Source organism: Stenella coeruleoalba (assembly GCF_951394435.1).
Source record: "Stenella coeruleoalba genome assembly, chromosome: 2".
Lineage (NCBI taxonomy): Eukaryota > Metazoa > Chordata > Mammalia > Artiodactyla > Delphinidae > Stenella > Stenella coeruleoalba.
The window spans coordinates 139,627,291-139,650,017 of NC_137147.1; the positions used below are offsets into that span (position 1 = coordinate 139,627,291).

At 42.0% G+C, this 22,727-nt stretch overlaps 1 pseudogene across 1 annotated transcript; it reads right to left on the minus strand.

Moving 5' to 3' along the window:
• Positions 1 to 17,909: 17,909 nt before the first annotated feature.
• On the minus strand, positions 17,910 to 19,398 carry LOC307182583 (ornithine decarboxylase antizyme 2-like; annotated as a pseudogene). The gene has a single exon. The product of its transcript is annotated as an ornithine decarboxylase antizyme 2-like (transcript).
• Between the last annotated feature and the right edge of the window lie 3,329 nt (positions 19,399 to 22,727).

Below are 22,727 nucleotides of genomic sequence, written 5' to 3' on the forward strand. Positions count from 1 at the left end.
ACTTTCTTAGGACACATCTTGCTTCGTCTTTTGTATTGGAACTACATGTACAGAGAGGCAGAGTAGTGTGGTCGTTAGACCAGACCTCTGTTCAAATGCCAGCCCTGCTTTCTCCCAGCCCCAGAACAGTACCTGGCACAGAGAAAACAACATAAGGAATCAGTATTGCTCTGCTTTGCATTATCCCGCATCAGGAGCTGATTCAAAGTTCCCTGAAGGTAAGATCACACATATGATTTAGTCTTTGAAAACTTCCACAATCGCTAGCTCAGGACACGTGGTAGGTGCGCAACAGATAATAAATTATAAGAGCTGAATTTTCTTATGAGTTTATATGTACTGGGTTCTAAACTATTCTAAATACTTTGCATGTATCAGCTCATTTAAGCCTCACCATAAGTACAACTTCTATTTCGATTTCACCAAGTCCTAGGGAATTAAAAACTTGGCCCAGGTTCACTCAGTAAGTGGGGTATCTAGGATTTGAACACAGGCCTCAGTCAGCCAAGCCTTAACCACAAGATATGGTGTAGACCAACTAGTTAGAACAGATTTAGGAGACTAGAGGCAACAATCTAGATGTTTAACAAAGGAGCTGGTTAAATAAACTGTGCTAGGATTGTATGTAGCCATTAAAATGCTGACAGACATCTATACTTATAACACCAAAAGCCATTCAGAACATAACTTAGAAAAGCAAGCTAGAAAACAGTACAATAAACCCGCACATGAATATTTACAGCAGCCTGTTTATAACTGCCAAAAGACTGGAGGCAACCAAGATGTCCTTCCAGAGGTGAATGGATAAACAGTGGTACGTTCATACAATGGAGTATTATTCAGCGATAAAAAGAAATGAGTTATTAATCTACGAAAAGACACGGAGGAAGCTTAAAAGAATATTGTTAAGTGAAAGAAGCCAGCCTGGAAAGGCTACTTACTGTGTGACTCCAGCCATGAGGCGTTCTGGAAAATGCAAAACTAGAGAAACCGTAAAAAGATCAGTGGCCGCAAGGGGTCTCAGGGGGAGGGATGAATTGGCAGAGCACAGGGGATTTTTAGGGTAGTAAAACTATTCTGTATGCTACTGTAGTGGTGGACACAGGACGCGTTATGCATTTATCAAAACTTTGAACTTTACAGCACAAAGAGTGAACCTTAATTAAGCTACGGGCTTTAGTTAATAATAGTGTATCAGTGTAGGTCCATCAATTGTAACAAAAGTACCACCCCAAAGCAAGATGTTACTAATAGTGGAAAACTGTGAGGGTGGGAACAAGGGGATAGAGGGACCCTGCACTCTGTCCTCAATTTGCTGTAAACCTAAAACTGCTCCCAAACCTAAAGTCTGTTACTTTAAAAACAAACTATAGCAGCACGATCCCTTTTATGTCAATATACAACCGTGTGCTTTTGTGCATAGAACTGTCTGCAAGGACATAACCAAAATTAATCGCAGTTGTCTCAGAGTGGTAGGATGAATGGAGAGCTTTCTCCTAGTTCTACTTGTCCTTTTTTTTTTTTTTTTAAACAAAAGGGTGCGTTAATTTCTTATAAAGAAGTAAAGTGAGGCAGGGGGGGCCCAGTGCGCCCTGGAGCCAGCTCTGCCCAGCGCTGGCGCCGCCGAGAACTCAGCTCCCGCTCGGCGCCCGCGGGGACCAGCGCCCTGCTCGGCATCTGCTCCGCCCACCGCGTCCAGTGCCTTTTCAGTTTTGTGTCCCGGCGGTGAGGGAAGAGAAGACAGAATTCCTCCGGTGCAATTGCGTCTGCACACTCGGCTGGCGCAGAAGCCGGGAGGGCGTCGGGCAGGGGCACCGCGGGGCTGGACCGGGGCCGCAGACGCCCGGCACAGCTCCGGGAGCCCGGCCGCCACCCCGCCTGGCCTTCTGGGGGCTGGAATGTTCCCGCGGCCGAGTGTACTTTGTTCTAGGGATGGGGGAGGGTGGAGCGGGGTCAGGGCTCCAGGACTCTGGAGCTCCTGGGACTGGGAGGGCGGCCAGCTTTCCGTTCCCAGGGTGCCTTCCGGGGTGGAGTGGGGAGGGCAGGGAGAGGAGTTGTCTAGTTCCCAGGCTGGGCAGCTGCGGGGCACCGGGCGGAACCCCTGGGTTCCAGTGCCAGCCCTGCCACGACTAGCTGCATGCTCCTGGCATCCTGTCTCTTCACCTCTCTGGGCCTCAATTTCCTCATCTACAGAATAGGGATAAGAAAAATGATAATGGCATATAGTTATTGCCACTGTGGTAAAGCCCTCTGCAAGCGCTTTTTCCTCATAATAACCCTTTGAGGTAGGTGCTGTTACTATAATAACGTAATTATCCTATTAGTATTCTAAAGTATCAGTATTCATAAGTATTCTATTAGTAGAAGAATATTCCCTCACTGCCAGGCCCTTTGGACAGCACAGATGCTCTGGCTGTAGAAAGCCTGGCCCAGCCTCCTTCCAGGTAGTGAAATGTGCACAATTATTATTTTCACTTGAAAGATGAGGAAAGAGAAGCTCAGAGAGGTTAAGTAACTTGTCCAAGGGCACACAGCCCCTAAGTGGCCATCCTGGTTGCAAACTCAGGCATTCAGGCCGAGACCCTCCACTCTTAACCTCTACAGATACTGCAACCCTACTGCCAGTCTTCAGGGAACCCTTAAAATCTGTTTATTTGGACATATTGCAATCCATGCAACAATTCTGAGGAAGTATTGCTACTAATAATAATTAACTCTAAGTAACGATAGCTATCACCAATTGAGGGCTGTGAGTCTCAGAACACCCTATGAGGTAAGTACTACTATTATTATTCCTATTTTAGGCATGAAAGAATTGAGGCACCGGGAGGTCTCTCTGGTGCTAGGAGATGGAACTCATTCACAGTGAAGCCAAGAGCCCAATAACCCCTTAGCTGTAGCCTCCTTTTGTAGTATTTTATAGGGAGGCAGACTCCTCCAGAGTCTGATTACAGAGGCCAGCCTGGAAGGACAGTCCTTCCTTCTCTAAACCTTGCCAGAGGCAACTTTGCCTGGTAATCTAAGGCACTCTGGACAGTGTAATGAGTCTCAAATGGTATCTAACACCTTCTGGGGAGCTGCTCCTGGTGTACACCTTCCAGGAGCGCAGCTGGCCTAGTACCCGTGGAAGCATCTCCACCCAGAATCTTTGCAGAGGGCAGGTCGGCTGCCCTAGGTTGTGAACGAAGGAGTGCTTGGTAACAAAATCTCCCTGTCCCGTTTTCATTATGTTCCCCTCCCTCTACAACTCCTCCATCACACTGACTGGAAAGTCATTACTAGGCTCCCATCCGCCCCATTTGGGTTAAGAGACTGCTTCTTTCAAAAATGCAAATGTTGCTGTTGCTTCTATGCAACCTTCCGCCGTGTACCTTCAACCTACCATCTCCTGGGAAAGGAAGAAAGACTCTCATTCTTTGTAGTAGGTGTTAAAGGTTTGTCGAAGATGGTTTCGCAAAGAGCCACATATTGCTATCTTGTCACGCGGGGCACACAGTAGGCACTGAATAACTACTCCCTCAGCCTGGAAGGCTCTTCCTCCAGTTACCTGCATGGCTCCCTCCCTCACCTCCTTCAGTTTTTCCTCAAGACACCTTCCTTGTGGGGCCTTCCCTGACCACCAAATTTCAATTACACCCTGACAACCATCCTGATTCCTTTTCCCTGTTTTATTCTTTCCATAGTACTTGTCACTGTCCTATACACTCGATTATTTTTATTTATTTTATTTATTGTCTGTCTTCCCCCACTAGAATGCAAGTTCCTGGAGGGTAGAGATCTCTCTCTGTTTTCTTCCTCCCTGTATCCCCCAGTGCCTGGAACTGGGAGGAAGGAAAGGAAGAGGAGGGAAAAGTAGCTTCTCTGGCCCTTCCAACCCTTTGTGACTGCCAGCCTTTGGAGGAACACACATTGCTTATTCCTGCTATTTACTTGACATGTGGCACATCATATCCCTTTGGTGACACTGCTTGTAGCATCGTCCCATTCTGCTCTTTGACTTCACAGTCGTGTGTCTCATGTACCTGAGCAGACAGTAAATTTCCTACCGAGGAACGGAGGAAAAAGGGATCTGAATCTTTGTATACCCCCAATACCAAGAACAGGGTAGAAGTTCTACAGGTTCCAGAGCTCTTTTGATTTCAGAAAGAAAAATGTCACCCCTCCCTCCCTTCCTTCCCCGACCTTGTTCTCCTCCCCACACCCCCAGTTCAGCTCCATTATTATCAGACTTAACTGCTGAAGTTTGATTTGTCTGAAGTTTGATATTTAATGTTTTTAACCAAATAAGTTTATAGCGTCTTTGACAAGTAACATTTAATATTTGTTAATAGGGGTCAATATGTGAACTATCTTATTTCTTAACAACAGCTCTGTTTTCTCAGACACTAAATGAAACACAAAATTTCATACCTTGACTATGTTCTTGCCATAATCTGCATCCTTGGTTTCCTCTTTATTGTTAAAGGGAATTTTTAAAAATTTGTTTAAATGACCTAAGTGAGAAAGAGAGGGAGACAATGAGTTGCATTCCCCGGAGGTGAATGAAGCCTGCTGTCTCCCTTGGCAGTCAGCCACCTCACCCTAGACCTCAAAAATAGGGAATGCACAGCTAGGGATAGCCTTTAGTTTTATAGCATCACAGATGATTACAGCAAACACCGAATTTGTCCTTCTTCTCTTCCTACATTGCCCCAGCCTTGGCTGTGATCTGAGGTGGTGTCACATCTGACTCAGGGGAAGTGAGAGGTCAGGGGAAGTGGGAGGGACTGCTTGAAAAAGACTATCTAGTGAATATATAATTTTTATTATCTACAAAAATCTAAAAATGTGCACCAGTAAGCATTTATCGTGTGATCTGAATATGAAGGTTCATCATCCTATTGTAAGTGTATGATGATCTCCATACCTGGCATCTGTTAAGACTGTGGTAAAAGGGGCCATTCGGATTGACTTGAAGCTGAGAAACATACATCAGAATGGGTCCTGCATAACTCGCTACAAAGAACACCTGCAGGGTCCTCATGAGCTATGAGGAAGGAAGTGATGACTGAATGGAGGATGAATGGGTGGACGGTAAATGAACTGACCTACGGATAAGTAGGTAAATGAATAAATGGGTGAATGGCTAAGGGAGCTGCACAAATGGATAGATAGGGGAAGATAGGTAATTGGATTTGCTGGGCTCCAAAGTCCCTGATCTACTCCAGCACTGACCAATGCCTTCAAAGATATTGGTCTTCCCCCCTCAAAGGCATGAAGTTAATTTTATCATTTTTTTGTATCGTGGGCCCCTAGCCTCGTTGGAGCCAATGTCTGCCTCGTTCACAGACGTATTTGTTAGGATGTAAATCTGGTTGCTGTTACACACAGAATATCCTCTGCATGACGGAACACCACAAAGGCCAAAATGTAGCCAGCAGGAAGGGAAACAGAGGAGGGGGTAGTCAAACGTGTCCTCTTCAAAGGCAGGACCTAGAAATTGGACGCATCATTTGGGCTCTCACCCCATAGGCCAGGACTTTGTCACATGGCCACACCTCACTACAAGGATGCTAGGCAGTCTCGTGTCCATCTAAAAATTAGTGGTTCTAAGAACAGCAGAAATGGATATTGGAAGAAGTCTCTGCCACATAAGTGACCAACACAGTCTCATTTGTTAAATGAATAACTAAATAAATGAATCTAACTGACATTGAACATGTGTATCCTGAAAAGGTAAAGCATATTGAATTACATAGTTAAGTGAAAAAAACAAAGTAGGATTCATGGACATAGGATGCAATTATTCCACTTCCCAGGCTCCCTCCAAGTGGCCATGTGACATCCCTGTGGCCAATGGGATATAAATGGAAGGCAGCTGAAGACCTCTGAGAATGTTTCTGCTTTTAACACACTTTTCCCTCTTTCTTCCTACTTCTTGATCAGTGAAATAGAGATGCGAGAGTGAAAGTGGAACAATCAACTTGTTACCATGAGACAATGAACAAGAAAGGAAAAACCACACATTAAGGCTGACTGAGCAGAAAGATAGAAAATAGCAGGACATTGATGATATCATGAGGATGCTGCCCACCCTTAACTGCCTGCCTGCAGACTTCTCATTAATGAGAAACAGAAGCTCCTCCTGGGTTAAGCTGGGATAGTGGCCTTTCTGTTTCATCCAGCCTAACCGATATATAGAGCCTGAAAATTCATTGAGTACATAGAATATTTCTGGAGTGATACACAAGAAACTGTAGCCATAGCTACCTCTCCTGGGAGAAGTCATGAGTGACTGGAGGACAGGGATGGACGAGAGACTTACTTTTCATTTAGTCTTATATTTTTGAACACTGAATTGTTGGCATTTAGATATTCCACGAAAAAGTGTTGCAGTAACATCTTACGGTGAAGAAAGTCAAAAGAAACAGCTTCATTCATGAATTTGATGGCTCAAGAAATTCAATGTCCAGCAGTTGTATTATTGTAACACCGTGTTATGATATCATCAGAGGCAAAGTTGTCTCAAGAAACTAATCACAAGGGGTGGTTCAAGACTCAATTTTGAAAATTATTTATTCGTAAAAATAAATTAGTAGATGGATGTGATACTTCATAAAAGTGGAGGGGTTTGGTTTGGGTTTTTGTTTTGGTTTGGTTTTTTGTTTTTTTTAAGAGGAGAGGAAGGCTGATTTTTTTTTTTTAAGAGATGTTTTGTTTTGTTTTAAATCAGAAGGAGCTTTCACTGTCTCTCTAATGTTTTATCTCTTAAGCTAGGTGGAGAGTGTACTGTTCTGATTGCTTGAAACATTTCCTAATTTGAAACTAATTAATTAGTTAACTGAAAACTCAAAGTGGGGCTTCCCTGGTGGCGCAGTGGTTGAGAGTCCGCCTGCCGATGCAGGGGACATGGGTTCATGCCCCGGTCTGGGAAGATCCCACATGCCGTGGAGCGGCTGGGCCTGTGAGCCATGGCTGCTGAGCCTGCGCGTCCGGAGCCTGTGCTCCGCAACGGGAGAGGCCACAACAGTGAGAGGCCCGCGTACCAAAAGAAAAAAAAAAAATCTCAGAGTGCATTTAAGTGTAATGACGCACTCTGCTTCCCTTGAATTACGATGCACCTTCTCATGGCTGGTACAGTGAGCTCCCCAAATTTCACATGACCCACAACTTACGTCGGTCTCAGTTGGTGGCAGTTACCCCTGACAGTGGCACCACAAATAGTTGTGGGGATTATGAACGATCCTGGTGCCTGTGAGTCATGATTCTTATACTTACTTTGATTTTCTTCTTAATTTTACCCATAGATAAATTCTTAATAGGGAAGGAGGCAGGGGAGATGAATCAAACACAAAGGCTACATCCACATCTAGAAGGCACAGGAGAGAGCCTGACAGGAGGATCATTTCTATTAGGAACCATGTGGCAATGACCAAATCAAACACAAACTGATGGTGCAAGGGCAATTTGTCATAATCATAATCACATCGATATAGATTTGAATTCTGTTATAATTTTAAATAGTAAAATAAGATGAGCTCATGTTTATTCTGCAACAGCACATATTTGCTCCTTTCCTAATATTATCTGTGGTGTGAAGATGTGGGGAAAATAAAATTTACTAAAAGGTACATTTTAATTTAAATAAAGCTGCATATTAAAAAAATTAAGTTGGTTATATTTATGCACTTTTCCGTATAAAATGACAACGTTTTTTAAAAGTTCTTTAAAGGGCTGATTTTACTACTCATTTGTTTATAAAATGCTTTTATAAATAGCATGCCAAAAAAAATTACAGGGCTGTTTATTTTACTTGTCTATGAAATGTTTGATATTCCTCAAAAACAGGTTATGCTCATGAAAATGTGCCTTGTATGTGAATTCATTATGTATGTCATTGGGGGTAAAAAAAGGCTGAGAAACAAAAGAAAAATCACTACATTGTCAGTAGATTCTAATAAAACTAATAATAAGATCAGCTATGATTCAAAGGGGTCACTGAAGAAGATCAAAGCTGGACTTCTGAGTATCAGTGTGTGTGATAAATTACATAATTATTTTGTACCAAGTCCAAGACTCTTACCATGCTACCCCCTAAACCAAAAAAGGAGGGGAGTGTATGTGGAATCTGTAACATCTCATTTGGATGTGACATGCTAAGATACAAAGAAATATATTTCTTAGAGGGACACTGATTTTTTTTAGGTTATATATTGCTGAATAGGCTTGATAATAAAGATGTGTGGGTCTCTTTGAAATAAAAAATAATACATTTTTGAAAACTTAAACCCTAGTGGAATTTAAAAATAGTATATCTATCTTCCAAATTACAGCAAGATAAAAGCAAACAAAACACAGTCCACATAACAAACGACAGGAAAAAAATAAATAGAATCATAAACAAGCATGAATCATAAGCAAGATTACCAAAAACAAAATACATAATCAAAACAATGCATGTCAGTGAGGTAAAGCCCCTGATTAGAAGACAAAGACACACAGTTTAGATGAAAAAGAAATCAATCATATGCCTCGTGTAAGAGACACACTCAAAACAAATTATGCAAAAAGGTTCAAAAGAACACAAGATGCAAAAATTTAACCTTAACTTCATGTGGGTTATAAACGTACTGTGGTACTTATTTTCAATTTTGTAGTGGCGGTGATAAATGACTTCTAGTAGAATGCTAGAGTATAATGATTAGGTATGGACCCACCTGTATTAGCAAAATGTTCATGCTTATCTTATTCCTTCAAGACTTCCCTGCTCTCCTTTATGTGCCCAGGAATCCCGTGTGTGCTGTGTGTATATATGGTGGGGGAGGGAGGGAGTGGGAGAGTGCTACTCACTTCCATCTTTTGCACCACAACCAAATAGAAGGTAGAGTACAGAGCAAATATCTTTAAGAATATGAAACTGGAAGTTGCACAATCACCTCTGCTCACATCCCACTGGTGAGAGCTCATTCACGCGGTCACACCAAGTAGCAAGGTGGGGCTGGGAAATGTAGTTTCTAGCTGGGTTGCCCAGTGCCCAGGAAGGAGAGGACCGTTTATGGCAATAATCAATCCACCAAAATGATCATCAATGATCTGTGCAAGACCCCTCACTTGTTCCATCCATTCATTCACTCACTCTTTTTTATAGCCATACCACACACCCTCCCATATACCTGGGCAATCAATCTATTGTGTTTAAAGTACATACTTCTGTTTATATTTTTGAAAAATATGTAATTTTGCTTTGTGTGCATGTAATTTTTCCCTTTTCTGAGTCAATTTTATTGAAGTATAATTTACATTCAATAGTAGTCAACAGATCTTTGACAAAGGAGCAAAGACAGTTCAGTGGAAAAAAGAAGAGTCTTTTCAACAAACGGTGCTACAACACTGGATGTCCATAGGCAAAAAAAAAAAGTCTAGACACAGACTTTACACCTTTCACAAAAACTAACTCAAAATAGATCGTAGACTGACATGTAAAATGCAAAACCATAAAACGTCTAGAGGAAAACGGGAGAAAATCTAGGTAACTCAGATTAGCAGTGAATTTTTAGATATAACACCAAAAGCATGATTGATAAAAGAAAAGAAATGGGAAAGTTAGACTTCATGAAAATGAAAACTTTCTGCTCTGTAAAAGATGCTGTTAAGAGAATGAAAAGGTCACAGCCTGAGAGAAAATATTGACAAAACACATATCTGATAAAGGACTTGTATCCAAAATATATAGAGAACTCTTAAAACTCAGCAGTAAAAAAACCAAACAACCCAACTTAAAAATAGGTAAAAATTCAAGGAGGGAAGGGGGGGTGGGACAAATTGAGAGACTGGGATTGACATGTATACACTACTATGTATAAAATAGATAGCTAATGAGAACCTGCTGTATAGCACAGGGAACTCTACTCAGTGATCTGTGGTGACCTAAAGGGGAAGGAAATCTAAAAAAGAGGGGATATATGTATACATATAACCGATTCACTTTGCTGTACAGCAGAAACTAACACAACATTGTAGAGCAACTATACACCAATAAAACAAAAATGAAAAAAAAGGTAAAACTTCTGAACAGATACCTCACCAAAGAAGATAAACAGATGGCAAATAAGCTTATGAAAGATCCTCAACATCGTTTTTCATTAAGGAATTGCAAATTGAATGAATGAGATATATACATGAGTGTATATTTAACCTTATAAGAAATAGTATTCCAAAGTGAGGCACCATTCTGCATTCCACCAGCAATGTATAAGAGTTCCAGTTGTTCTGCATCCTCAACAGTAGCTGGTATCGTGAGATTTTTTGATGTGAGCAATTCTGTGATCTAGTAGTATGTCACTGTGGTGTTAATTTGCAACTGCTTGATGACTAATCGTATTGAGGATCTTTTTATGTGCCTATACCATACATCTTATTTGGTAAAGTGTCTGTTTAAATCTTTTCTTCATTTTTTAAAGGAAATTTATTTATTTATTCATAAAAATATTTATTTATTTGGCCGGGCCAGGTCTTTGTTGCGGCATGCAGATCTTTAGTTGTGGCATGTGGGATCTTTTAGTTGTGGCATGCGGAATCTAGTTCCCTGACCAGGGATCGAACCCAGGCCCCCTGCATTGGGAGTGTGGAGTCTTAACTGCTGGACCACCAGGGAAGTCCCTTTTCTTCACTTTTTAAGCAGTTTGTGTGTTTTACTTGTTACTGTGTTTTGAGTTTTCTTGATATATTCTTGATATAAGTCAGTATCCATCAGGGTGCATTCAGGGGAATTATTAACAGGAGATTGGAGTAATGGAGAATTGACTGGTAAAAGTTAGAGAACTCTGGTGAATACAGGAATAGCAAATACAGGGACAGGAACTACTGGCAGGGCTGAGATGGAATGTCCAAGGAGAAGCTCCAGACCTTGTTGGAAAGAGCACAGTGTGGTTCAGTGGATGGTGGGGATGACACCTAGATGGCTTACCGGAGGATACTAGAAAAGGGACCTTTGGGAGAATGGGGGATGTTGTCCACAGGGAGGTACCATACCTTGGAAGTTGCTGCAAAGTCAGCTGAGGGATGCTCAAAGAAGTCGTTCATAGTCAGGTGCCTTGCCAGTGGCACATCACTTTGAGAAAGTTCTGAGGGAAGCTTCTAGCAGCTGGGCTCTGCTGGTTGCCCTGAGCTACCAGAACTGGGAGCTGGGGAAGCTGCACCCTGTAGGAGCCCAGTGCAAGAGACCCTGCACCCTGCAGGACTCGGGAAACAGGAAGAGGAAATTCCTTCCTTTTTCACTGTCCTTCCATCCTCCTCTACTGGCATTATATCATACCAAATGTCGCAGGTGAAATATTTCCACAGCCCACTTCCATCATCACAGAGCAGGCAAAGAAGGATTTAGACCTGAGAAGAAGAAAAAAAAAAATTGATGACTGTCACAAAATTCTTTATCACATGTGTGTTTTGCAAATATTTCTCCCAGGCTGTGGCTTGCCTTCTTATTTTCTTAACAGTGTCTTTTGAAAAGCCAGTGTTTTCAATTTGGTCTTGTTCAATGTATCAATTTTTTCTTTTGCCATTCATGCAATTTTTTATTCAAAAAAAATGTCTTCCTAACCCAAAATCAAAGATTTTCTCATATGTGTTCTTCTAGAAGTTGTGTAGTTTTAGGTTTATGATCCATTTCAAGTTTTTTGTATATGCATTTTAAAATTTTATATTTATTTTTTAAATACTTCATTTTTCTTGGAGCAGTTTTAGGTTCACAGCAAAATTAAGAAGAAAGTGCAGAGATTTCCCATATAACCCCTGTTCCAACACATGCATAGCCTTCCCTATTTACAGCATCCCCACCAGAGGGTACACTTGTCACAACCGATGAATCAGCACTCACACATCAGAATCACCTAAAGCCCAGAGTTTACATTACGGTTCACTCTTGGTGTTTACATTCTGTGGGTTTGGACAAATGTATAATGACATGTATCCATCATGATGGTATCATACAGAACATTTTCACTGTCCTAAAAATCCTCTGTGGTCCACCTACTCATCCCCCCCCCCCCGCCCCTGGTATGCATTTTTCAAATTGATAAATGACATATATACAGTAAATTACAAAAATATGTGCATGTACTTTAATTGATAGGAATAGTATTGAGTTGTTTATCTCATTCTGCTTCTTATTTTTGTCCCTCAGCACTGTTCTTAAGGTCCATTCACGTTGCTATGTATGCATCTACTCCCTCGCTTCTCTAACTGCTGCATAGTACTCTATCGTGCGCATCTTCCACATTTTACCCATCTCCTCCGCCGCAGATGGATGGACAACTGAATGTCTGTGATTGCCCACTATCAGAACTGACACAGCAGTAAACATTCTAATCCATATCCCCTAATGTACCTGTGTGATCATTTGTCTGGTATATCACCCGGGAGTGGATCTGCTGGGCCCTAGGCTATGCATATATCTGTCTATGTAGTGCCAGACTGCTCTCCAGAAAGGCTGACGGTTTTGCATCCCCACCAGCAGAACATAAAAGAGCCTACATCTCCACATACGTGCTAACACTTGGCACTTCCCAGCTTTCCAAGTTTTGCCAGTCTAATAAGTGGAAGGTGACATTTCATTGTTGCCTTAATTGCACTTCTCATTATTGATGGTTTTAATTCTTCATAATTCTCTTCACGTGCCTGTTGGGGTTACCACTTTTACAAATTGCCTGTTGATAAATTTTGCCCGTTATTCTATAGGACCTGCTACCTTTCACTTACTTTGGATTTAATTTGGTCTTCTTTTCCTAGTTTCCTGAGATGGAAGCTTAGATCACTGATTTTAGATCTTTCTTCTTTTCTAATACATGCATCGATGCCGTAAATTTCTCTCTCAGCACTGCTTTCGTTGCATCACACAATTTTTGATTAATCGTATTTTCATTTTCATTTACTTCCAAATAGTTTAAAATTCCTCTTGAGACTTCTTCTTTGACCCATGTGTCATTTAGAAGTGTCTTGTTTAATATTCAAGTATCTCAGGATTTTCCAGCTATCTTTGTTATTGATTTCTACTTTAACTCCATTGTGGTCTGAGAGTTGACATTGTATGATCTCTGTTTTAAGTTTGTTAAGGTGTGTTTTGTGGCCCAGAATATGGTCAATGCAGGTGAATGTTCTATCTTGGTGAATGTTCCATATGAGCTTGAGAAGACTGTGTATTCTGAAGTTGTTGGATGGACATCAATTATATCCACTTGATTGACGATGTTTTGTGTTCATGTACGTCCTTACTGATTTTCTGCCTGGTCAGGCTGTCTATTTCTGATAGAGGTGTTGAAGTCTCCAATGATGATAGTGGATCCATCTATTTCTTCTTGCAGTTCTATCAGTTTTGACTCAGATATATTGACAGTCTAATTGTTAGGTGCATACAAGTTAAGGATTGTTGTGTCTTCTTGGAAACTGATCCTCTTATTGTTATATAACGCCTCTCTTTATCCCTGATAACTTTCGTTGCTCTGTAGTCTTCTCCATCCGAAATTAATAAAGCTTTCTCTTAATCGATGTTATCATGGTGTACCTTTCTCCATCCCTTTACTTTTAAACTATTTGTGTCTTTATATATTTTTCCTTTTTTTTGGTTGTGCTGTGTGGCTTGTGGGATCTTAGTTCCCTGACCAGGGATTGAATCCATATCCTTGGCAGTGAAAGTGCAGAATTCTAACCACTGTACCACCAGGGAATTCCCTATTTGTGTCTTTATATTTAAAGTGTGTTTTTTATAGACAACATAATTGGGTCATTCTTTTTAATCCACTCTGACACTCTTTGTCTTCTAGTTGGTATATTTAGACTGCTGACATTTAAAATGATCATTGAGGGACTTCCCTGGTGGCGCAGTGGTTAAGAATCCACCTGCCAATGCAGGGGACACAGGTTCGAGCCCTGGTCCCTGAAGATCCCACATGCCAGAGAGAAACTAAGCCCGTGCACCACAACTACTGAAGCTCACACTCCTTAGAGCCCATGCGCCACAACTATTGAGCCCACGTGCCACAACTACTGAAGCATGAGCACCCTAGGGCCCGCGTGCCACACTACCGAGCCCACGTGCCGCAACTACTGAAGCCCATGTGCCTAGAGCCCGTGCTCCACAACAAGAGAAGCCACTGCACTGAGAAACCTGTGCACCGCAACAAAGAGTAGCTCCCACTCGCCACAACTAGAGAAAGCCCGCACGCAGCAATGAAGACCCAACGCAGCCACAAAATAAATAAATAAATAAATAAAATGATCATTGACATAGCTGGATTAATATCTACTATATTTGTTACTGTTTTCTATATGTTACCTCAGTTTTCTGTTCCTATTTTTGTCCTCTAATATTTTTATTCCTTCTGTGGTTTTAATTGAGCATTTTATATGATTCCATTTTCTCTCTTTTCTTAGCATTATCTGTTATGCTTCTGATAACTTTTGATAAAAAAACTTTTTCAGAGGTTTCCCTAGAGTTTGCAATATACATTTACAACTAATCAAAGTCCATTTTCAAATAACACTGTACCACTTCATGGGTACTGGTTATTTACAATAACCAAATATTCCTAATTCCTTCTTCCCATGCCTTGGATAACTGCTGTCATTACTTTCACTTATACATAAGCTATAATCATTGAATACGTTGTTGCTGTTATTATTTTCTCTATTAAGAATAAGAATACTAAAAGTTTTTAATTTTACCTTCACTTATTCCTTCTCTAATGCTCTTCCTTTCTTTATGTAGGTCCAGGTTTCTGACCTATATCATCTCCTTCTCTCTGAAGAACCTCTTTTAACATTTCTTGCAGGACAGGTTTACTGGCAACAAATTCCTTCAAGTTTTGTTTGTCTGAGAAAGTCTTTATTTCTCCTTCACTTTGGAAGGATAATTTCTCAGGATACAGAATTCTAAGTTGATGAGGTTTTTTTTCTCTCAAGATGAAATATTTCACTACACACTCTTCTTACTTGCATGGTTTCTGAGGAGCAGTCAGATGTAATTCTGATCTTTGTTCCTCTGTAGGTAAGGTGATTTCCCCCCTGGCTTCTTTCAGTATTTTTTCTTTATCTTTGATTTTCTGCAATTTGAAGGTATAGTAGGTTTGTTTTGTTGTTGTTGTTGTTGTTGTTTTTATCCTGCTTAGTGTTCTCTGAGCTTCCTGGATCTGTGTTCAGGTGTCTGATATTAATTTTGGGAAATTCTCAGTCCTTATTGCTTCAAATATTTCTCCTGTTCCTTTCTCTCATTCTTTAGTACTCCTATTATGTGTATGTTACACCTTTTGCAGTTCTCCACAGTCCTTGGATATCCTGTTCCATTTTTCTTTTCAGTCATCTTTCTCTTTGCTTTTCAGTTTTGGAAGCATCTATAAACATATCCTCAAGCTCAGAGATTCTTTCCTCAACCATGTCCAGTCCACTAATGAGTACATCAAAGGCATTCTTCATTTTTGTTATCGTGTTTTTGATCTCTAGCATTTCTTTTGGACTCTTTCTTAGAATTTCCATCTCTCAGCATATCTTGCCCATCTGTTCCCGCATGTTTACTTTATCCATCTAAGTGCCCTTAACATAATAATCATAGTTATTTTAAAACCTAATCTGATAATTCCAACAGCTCTGCCAGGTCTGAGTCTTGTTTTGGTGCTTGCTCTGTCTCTTCAAACTGTGTTTTTTGCCTTTGGGTATGCATTGTAATTTTTTTGAAAGCCAGACATGATGTAAACTGCAGTAAATAGGCCTGTAGTCATGTGGTGGAGGGGGAAGTGAGGAGGGGAGCCCTATAGTCCTATGATTAGGGCTCAGTGTTTTTTTTTAAATTAATTAATTAATTTTATTTATTTATTTTTGGCTGCCTTGGGTCTTCCTTGCTGCGTGCGGGCTTTCTCTAGCTGTGGTGAGCAGGGTCTACTTTTTGTTGCGATGCACAGGCTTCTCATTGCAGTGGCTTCTCTTGTTGTGGAGCACGGGCTCTAGGCACTCGGGCTTCCGTAGTTGTGGCTCACGGGCTCTAGAGCGCACGCTCAGTAGCTGTGGCTCACGGGCTTCGTTGCTCCGCGGCATGTGGGAACTTCCCGGACTAGGGCTTGTACCCTTGTCCCCTGCATTGGCAGGAGGATTCTTAACCACTGTGCCACCAGGGAAGCCCAGGGCTCAGTCTTTTAGTGAGAATGTACCTCTGGATTGTGAACTTCACAAGTGCTTCTGTTTTTTTTCAGCCCCGTAAGTGGAACAGGATGGCTACAGCTGGCTGGAGTTGGGGATTTTCCTTCCCCCAGATTGTTTAGTCTCTGCTGAAACCCCAGCAGGTTAGGCTGGGGTAAAATGGTTTCTTCTGGGGGTGTTAAGAAGAATGGAACCCTCTGACATATTTCAAAATGGTTACTTTTTGTCTCCCCCTGCTGGAAGCATGACCCGATTTTTCTCTGACATTTGCTGTGACACCCTGGTAGAGCTCCTAGAGGTAAAACTCAACAAAAGTTTGGGCGCCTCTATGAGACTGGGCCCCCCTGGAGTTTTTAAATCTCAAACTTGTCCACATGGAGTCTCCAGCAATTCACCAATCACAGCTGAGGTTTGCCTACTGCTGGTTCCCAGGGAGGTCTCTGTCCATGGGTTTCTGCTCTGGTAGCTGTGAGTATCCACCTGTCTGTGTTTCCACTTTTTGGAGCAGTGGTTTGCCCTGTGTCCTCAATTCTATGACAGGTCTAAGAAGGGTTGTTTATTCTCGGTTTTTTCCAGCTTTTCACCTGTTAGGACAGAGTACAGACTTCCAAGCTCCTTACCTGCCCAACTGGAAACGGGAAGCCTCTCTGCTTTTTGGTTTGCATGAGTAACTTGTATATTCTATATAGTAATTCCTTATCATTTTTAGATTGACAAATATCTTCTCCCATTCTATCACCTATTGTCCATGGTATCCACTTTTGAACAGATATCCTTAATTTTGACATTATCAAATTAACCCATGTTTTTCCTTCTGGGTTTGTGCTTTTGAGGTTTTGTATAAGGAGTTCCGTTCTCAACCCAGGTCCCAAAAGTACCCTCTTATATTTTCTTCCATTAGCTGTAGAGTTTTACTTTTCACATTGAGGTCTTTTCTCATTTAGAGTGTACATTTCTATTCGGTGTCAGGCAGGAATCCTACTTTGTCTTTCTCCATCTACTGAGCTGGTTTAATCTGCCCCTGCTTCATTGATGTGCGATGCCTAACAACCGTATGCTCATGGTCTGACTTTGAGTTGTCTGTTCTATTCCATGGTCTATTGGTCTGTTTCTGTGCAAAACAATCTTCTCGTTTTGCTTTGTCTGGCTTCTTACATGGCTTTGCAGTGTGCTGCTCCTCACTCTTGTAAGATTGACTTAATCCTGCTCATCCACATCAATTTTAGAATGAGTATATCAAGTTCCTGGAAAATATACCTGGAATCTTTACTGGGATTTCATTGCATACATAAATTAATTCATAAAGGACTGACTCCTGTGTAACATTAAGTAATTCCATCCAAGAGCATAAAATTTCCCTCAATTTCTTCAGGTTAATTTCTACATCCTTTAGTAGAGTTTTAAAGTTTTCTTCATAGGCTTCTTTTCTTTTCTTTCACAACTTTCAATCAGTTTATTGACACAGTAACACAACACACTTGCCTCCCTGACACCCCCACCCCCTCGCCCAGGCTAGACCTCTCCCCCTTCCTCCCCCCTTAGAACAAGCTATTCAGTGAAAACAGAAAAGGGCAGGCCACTTCTACACCCTCAGTGCCACTGCCAAGCCCAGGGGAGCAGGGTCTCAGGCACTACTCAGAACCTGTCAGGGAGGGGCGCCGTTAGCACTAGACTTAGCCAGGCAGAGGCGTCCAGTCCCTCGGAGCAGATTCTCCCACAACCCCCAGGCCCTGAGCTGCTCTTCCTCTTGCCCTCTGCTGTCTGTGACCCTAGGAAGGACATATCTTGGGCCTGCGGCCAAGAGCGAGAACTTCTGGCCGTAATCTGAGAATTGGAGTTTGGCTAGTGTTTTTTAAGGCCCAGGCACCCCAAGAAAAGCCCTGGTGGTGGAAGTGAACTTCAATGCCCCTATTTTAAATGCACTGATAACATGAAGCAGATTAAGCCAGCTTAACCAAATGCCAGAATAACACGAAGCTGTAAAGGAGGGGTCAGACCTGCTTTCTCCAGGCCAGACACAAATGCACAGAGAGAAGCCCAGGTGGAGTGTCAAAAACAACTGAAGGACACTGCCTAGGGGCTGAAAAGCCTATACTCCGGAGTCCCCAGGGTGACAGGAAGCAAGGAAAGAAAATACACAAGTCTTAAAAACCAAAAAAGAAAGCCCAACGGCAGGGGAACCTCAGCCTGACAGTGCTGTCCACCAGCTCTCCAGGCCTTGCCCCTGGACCCAGACAGTCCCTCCCCCTCTAGGCAATGTCCTCCCCTAGGCTAGATAGAGCACATCACACAGCGCAGTTTAAAAAGCTTCTAATGCCAGTTCATAAACATCTTCATTTACTATTGGTGATTACATGTGAATAATATGTTTATACTGTTCTTTATGGAAAACAATTTCAATGAGTCAACGCTGAGAGCACAACAGGCAACCCTCACCCTGAGCCCCTCAGCGTCCTTCCCTAGACAGCAAGAAGCTCCCTCCTCTGTCCCAGGGCTGCCTAACTTCCCCTCTTCCCCCACTGTGGCTCTTGGGCAAAGCATCCTCTATGACCATCAGTCCTCATCGGACAAGTTCTGGTCCAGGGGGTAAACCATGAACATCACATCTGGTCGAGAGGGGACACAGGGATGGCCTGGACGCACAATCTCAAAGCCCAAGAAGCTGAAGGTCTTCAGGAGTGGAGCTCTGTCTTCCCGGCCCTTCCTGAAGCAGATGAAGACGTAGTGCACTTTCATCTTCTCTTCGGCAGACTCTAGCAGTGCTAACAATCCTTCTTTGCTCCAGTCAGCTAATAATCCATCTGGGATTTCTACAAACAGGCTCTGGCTGGACAGGACTGCATCCCAGGAAGTGACCTTCACCTCGGTGACCTCATACTGGAAGTGGGCGATGTGAGGTTTTCCATCGTTCACAGGGAGGTCCTGGGTCACAGTGAGCTTCTCGTCCTTATATATTAGAGCTGAGAGAGAAGGATCCCTGCCGCCCCCTCGCCCACCGGGGATCTTCGACAGTGGGTGAGGGGCATCAGGCGCACCACAGAGGCCTCGGAACAATGGGCCTGCAGCACTGGAGCTGGGGGCAGTTACTCAAAGGCAAAATACTACTGTCCTGGGTGTTTATCATCCTCGGCGGCTCTGCTCAGGGTGGGAAGAGGCGGCGCAGGGAGTGGGTAGGTGGATGAGTGGGTGGGTGTGGGGTCGCGCGCGCACGCGGGGCCGAGCTCTGCGGGCTAAATCCCTGTCGGGCAGCGGGCCCAGAGCCCTCCTCCTGCCTCAGCGAGCGCCTGCGTCCAACTCGGTTTCTTTTATATTCTTAGTTAAGTTCATTCCTAGGCATTGTACACGCTTTTTTGCTGCTGTTGTAACTACAAGTTGGTTCTGCTGGTGAAGAAAAATGTTACGGATTTATTTTTTTAGGTTAATATTGTATCTGGTGACTTTACTGAATTCTCTTAATAGTTTTAACAGTCTATCTGTTGTTTCTCTTTGTTTTTATGAGGCAAATGAAAATATTATTTCTACATGATGATAGTTTTTTAATAGAAGTATAGCTGATTTACACTGTTGCGTTAGTTTCTGGTGTACAGCAAAGTGGTTCGGTTTATACATGTATATGTTTTTCATATTCTTTCCATTACAGTTTATTACAGGCTCTTGAATATAGTTCCCTGTGCTATACAGTAGGACCTTGTTATCTATTTTATATATAGTAGTTTGTATCTGCTAATCTCAAACTCCTAATTTATCCTTCGCTCACCTCCTTTCTCCTTTGGTAACCATAGTTTGTTTCCTACGTCTATGAGTCTCTTTCTGTTTTGTAAATAAGTTCATTTGTATCATATTTAAAATTCCACATATAAGTGATATATGGTATTTTTCTTTCTCTTTCTGACTTACTTCACTTAGCATGATAATCTCCAGGTCCATCCATGTTGCTGCAAATGGCATTATTTCATTCGTTTTTATGGCTGAGTAATGTTCCATTAAAGAAGATTTTATATATGTGTGTGTGTGTGTGTGTGTGTGTGTGTGTGTGTGTGTGTGTGTGTATCTCCATTCTTCTTTACCCATTCAACATGATACTTTTTTTTTTTTTTTTTTTTTTTTTTGCGGTACGCGGGCCTCTCCCGTTGCGGAGCACAGGCTCCGGACGTGCAGGCTCAGCGGCCATGGCTCATGGGCCCAGCCGCTCCGCGGCATGTGGGATCTTCCCGGACTGGGGCTCGAACCCACGTCCCCTGCATCGGCAGGCGGACTCCCAACCACTGCACCACCAGGGAAGCCCCAACATGATACTTTTATCTTTTCTCTTCTAATCCGTCTATCTCTTATTCTTTCTTCCTAATAGCTTTGTCTAGAACTTCCATTATTGTATGTTGAATGGTAGCAGTACAGTTGGATTCCGTATTTTTTTCCAGATTTTAAAAAGAATGCACTTAAAATCTTTTAAGTATGATTGGTTTAAGTTTTTGATATATCACCTTTACCAAGTTAAAAATGTCTTTCCTATATCCAGTTTGCTAAGTTATTGAACCATAAATAGGTCATGAACTTTATCAAATGCTTTTTCTTCACCAGTTGAGATACTTGTATGATTTTTGTCTTTTATTAATGAGGTGATTTCTGATGTTGAGCCAACCTGAAATTCCTGGGATAAACCCTACTTGATCAAAATAAATTGTTTTAAATATAAAACTGGGTTATATGACTGGGTTAGTTAGCTGATACTTTATTTAGGATTTTTATATCTACATCATAGTTGAAACAAGCCTATTCTTTCATTAATTTTGTCTTTGTCTTTACTGATTTTGGAACCAAGATTACACTGGTTTCATAAAATGATCTGGGCAGCTTTTGCTCTTTTCTAGTTTTTTGGAAAAACTTATAGAAGACAGGAATTAACAGTTCCTTGAAAGTTTGGTACAGCTCCAGAAGTTCATAAACTTTTTACTACCATGACTCCTCCAGCCTCATTGTTTTCTACTGTTTACCACATACTTTGAAAGATTTGGTTTAGATTAATAAGTGTACAAGTTTTTCTCTCCCTAGGTGGCTACATGCTGTAACGTACACACAGCCCTTAAGAATGCTGCCACCACAAACTCAAGGTCATCCGCTTCAACTGGACTGTCAACACTTTTACTCCCTGGAAGTTAAAGGGTGGCATCCCTCAGCCCTGCCTCAAGTCTCCTCCTTAGCCCTCAGCTTTTACCTTGGCATAGATGACTCAGCCTCCTACTTTATTGAGCAAACGGGACCCCTAGAGACTAGCTCTCCTGACTCTCACCTACCTACTTACAGTGACTGTATATCCACACCCAATCACACCTCTTTCCACCCATCTCAGAAAACGAGGTGTCCCTTCTTAAATCCAAGACAATTCCTATAAGTGTGCTTCAAAACCCCATCCCTTTCTCCCAGGGACCTCACTCCTTTCGACATCCTCTCTCTCTCCTAAAATTTAAACCCTCCCTCCCTACAGGGCTCCTTCTCCTCAGACCAGCAACATAATCAAATCTCACCCATCGCCAAAAAATCCCTCCTTTGTGTGCTCTGGGGCAGGCATTCTCACGCACGGCAGGTGGGAGTGTAAATTGGCAAGATCATTCTGGGAAGCAATTTGGTAACCTGAATCAAAAGCCTGAAAAATATTTGCACCCTTTGTCCCAGTAATCCTACCTCCAGAAATCCATCTAAGGAAGTAATCAGAAATGCTGACAAGGAGAGATGTTTAAAAATGTTAATCTCACTGTTATTTTAACAGCAAAAATTGGAAACAATCTAAAGGTTCAACGATCGGGGATCGGTTAAATAAACTGTACTTAAATATAATGAAATTTCGTGCAGTCACTAAAAATATCATTTTTAAAGAAGAGTTGACATGGGGAACTGTTCATGAAGCAATGTTGTAAGTGAAAACACCAGCATATAAAAAATATATACAGTGCGGTGCTGATTTTGTTATATATAAAAATGGCTAACGCTTCTGGAATGTTAGCTATTATATACACCCTCTCCCTCAATCTTCACAACATTCCTCTACAGTTAATACTGTTATTCACGTCTTGTAGAGAAAGAAACCAACCAGAAAGAAAAACATCAATATCTAGGGGGAGGAAGGTGGGTTACTGATGAATTTCATTTTCTTCATACTCTTTTGTACTTTCTAACTCTTTAACAAGGAGGTATTACTTTTTGTCAAACAGAAATACGGAATCATTCTTCTCATTTCTGGTTTATATATGTGAGTAATGAACAATCTGAACAATCCAGAGAAAATGAAAACCCTCCTCCCACTACTGCTATTCCAACCACCAGAGACAGCCCACTGTGTACAGTCTGGCAGCTTTATATTTGCTTTTTGTTTTTTGGCTGCATTGGGTGTTTGTTGTTGCTCGTGGGCTTCCTCTAGTTGTGGCAAGTAGGGGCTACTCTTCCTTGCAGTGCATGGGCTTCTCCTTGTGGTGGCTTCTCTTGTTGTGGAGCACAGGCTCTAGGTGCGGGGGCTTCAGTAGTTGCAACACGCAGGCTCAGTAGTTGTGGCACGTGGGCTCAGTAGTTGTGGT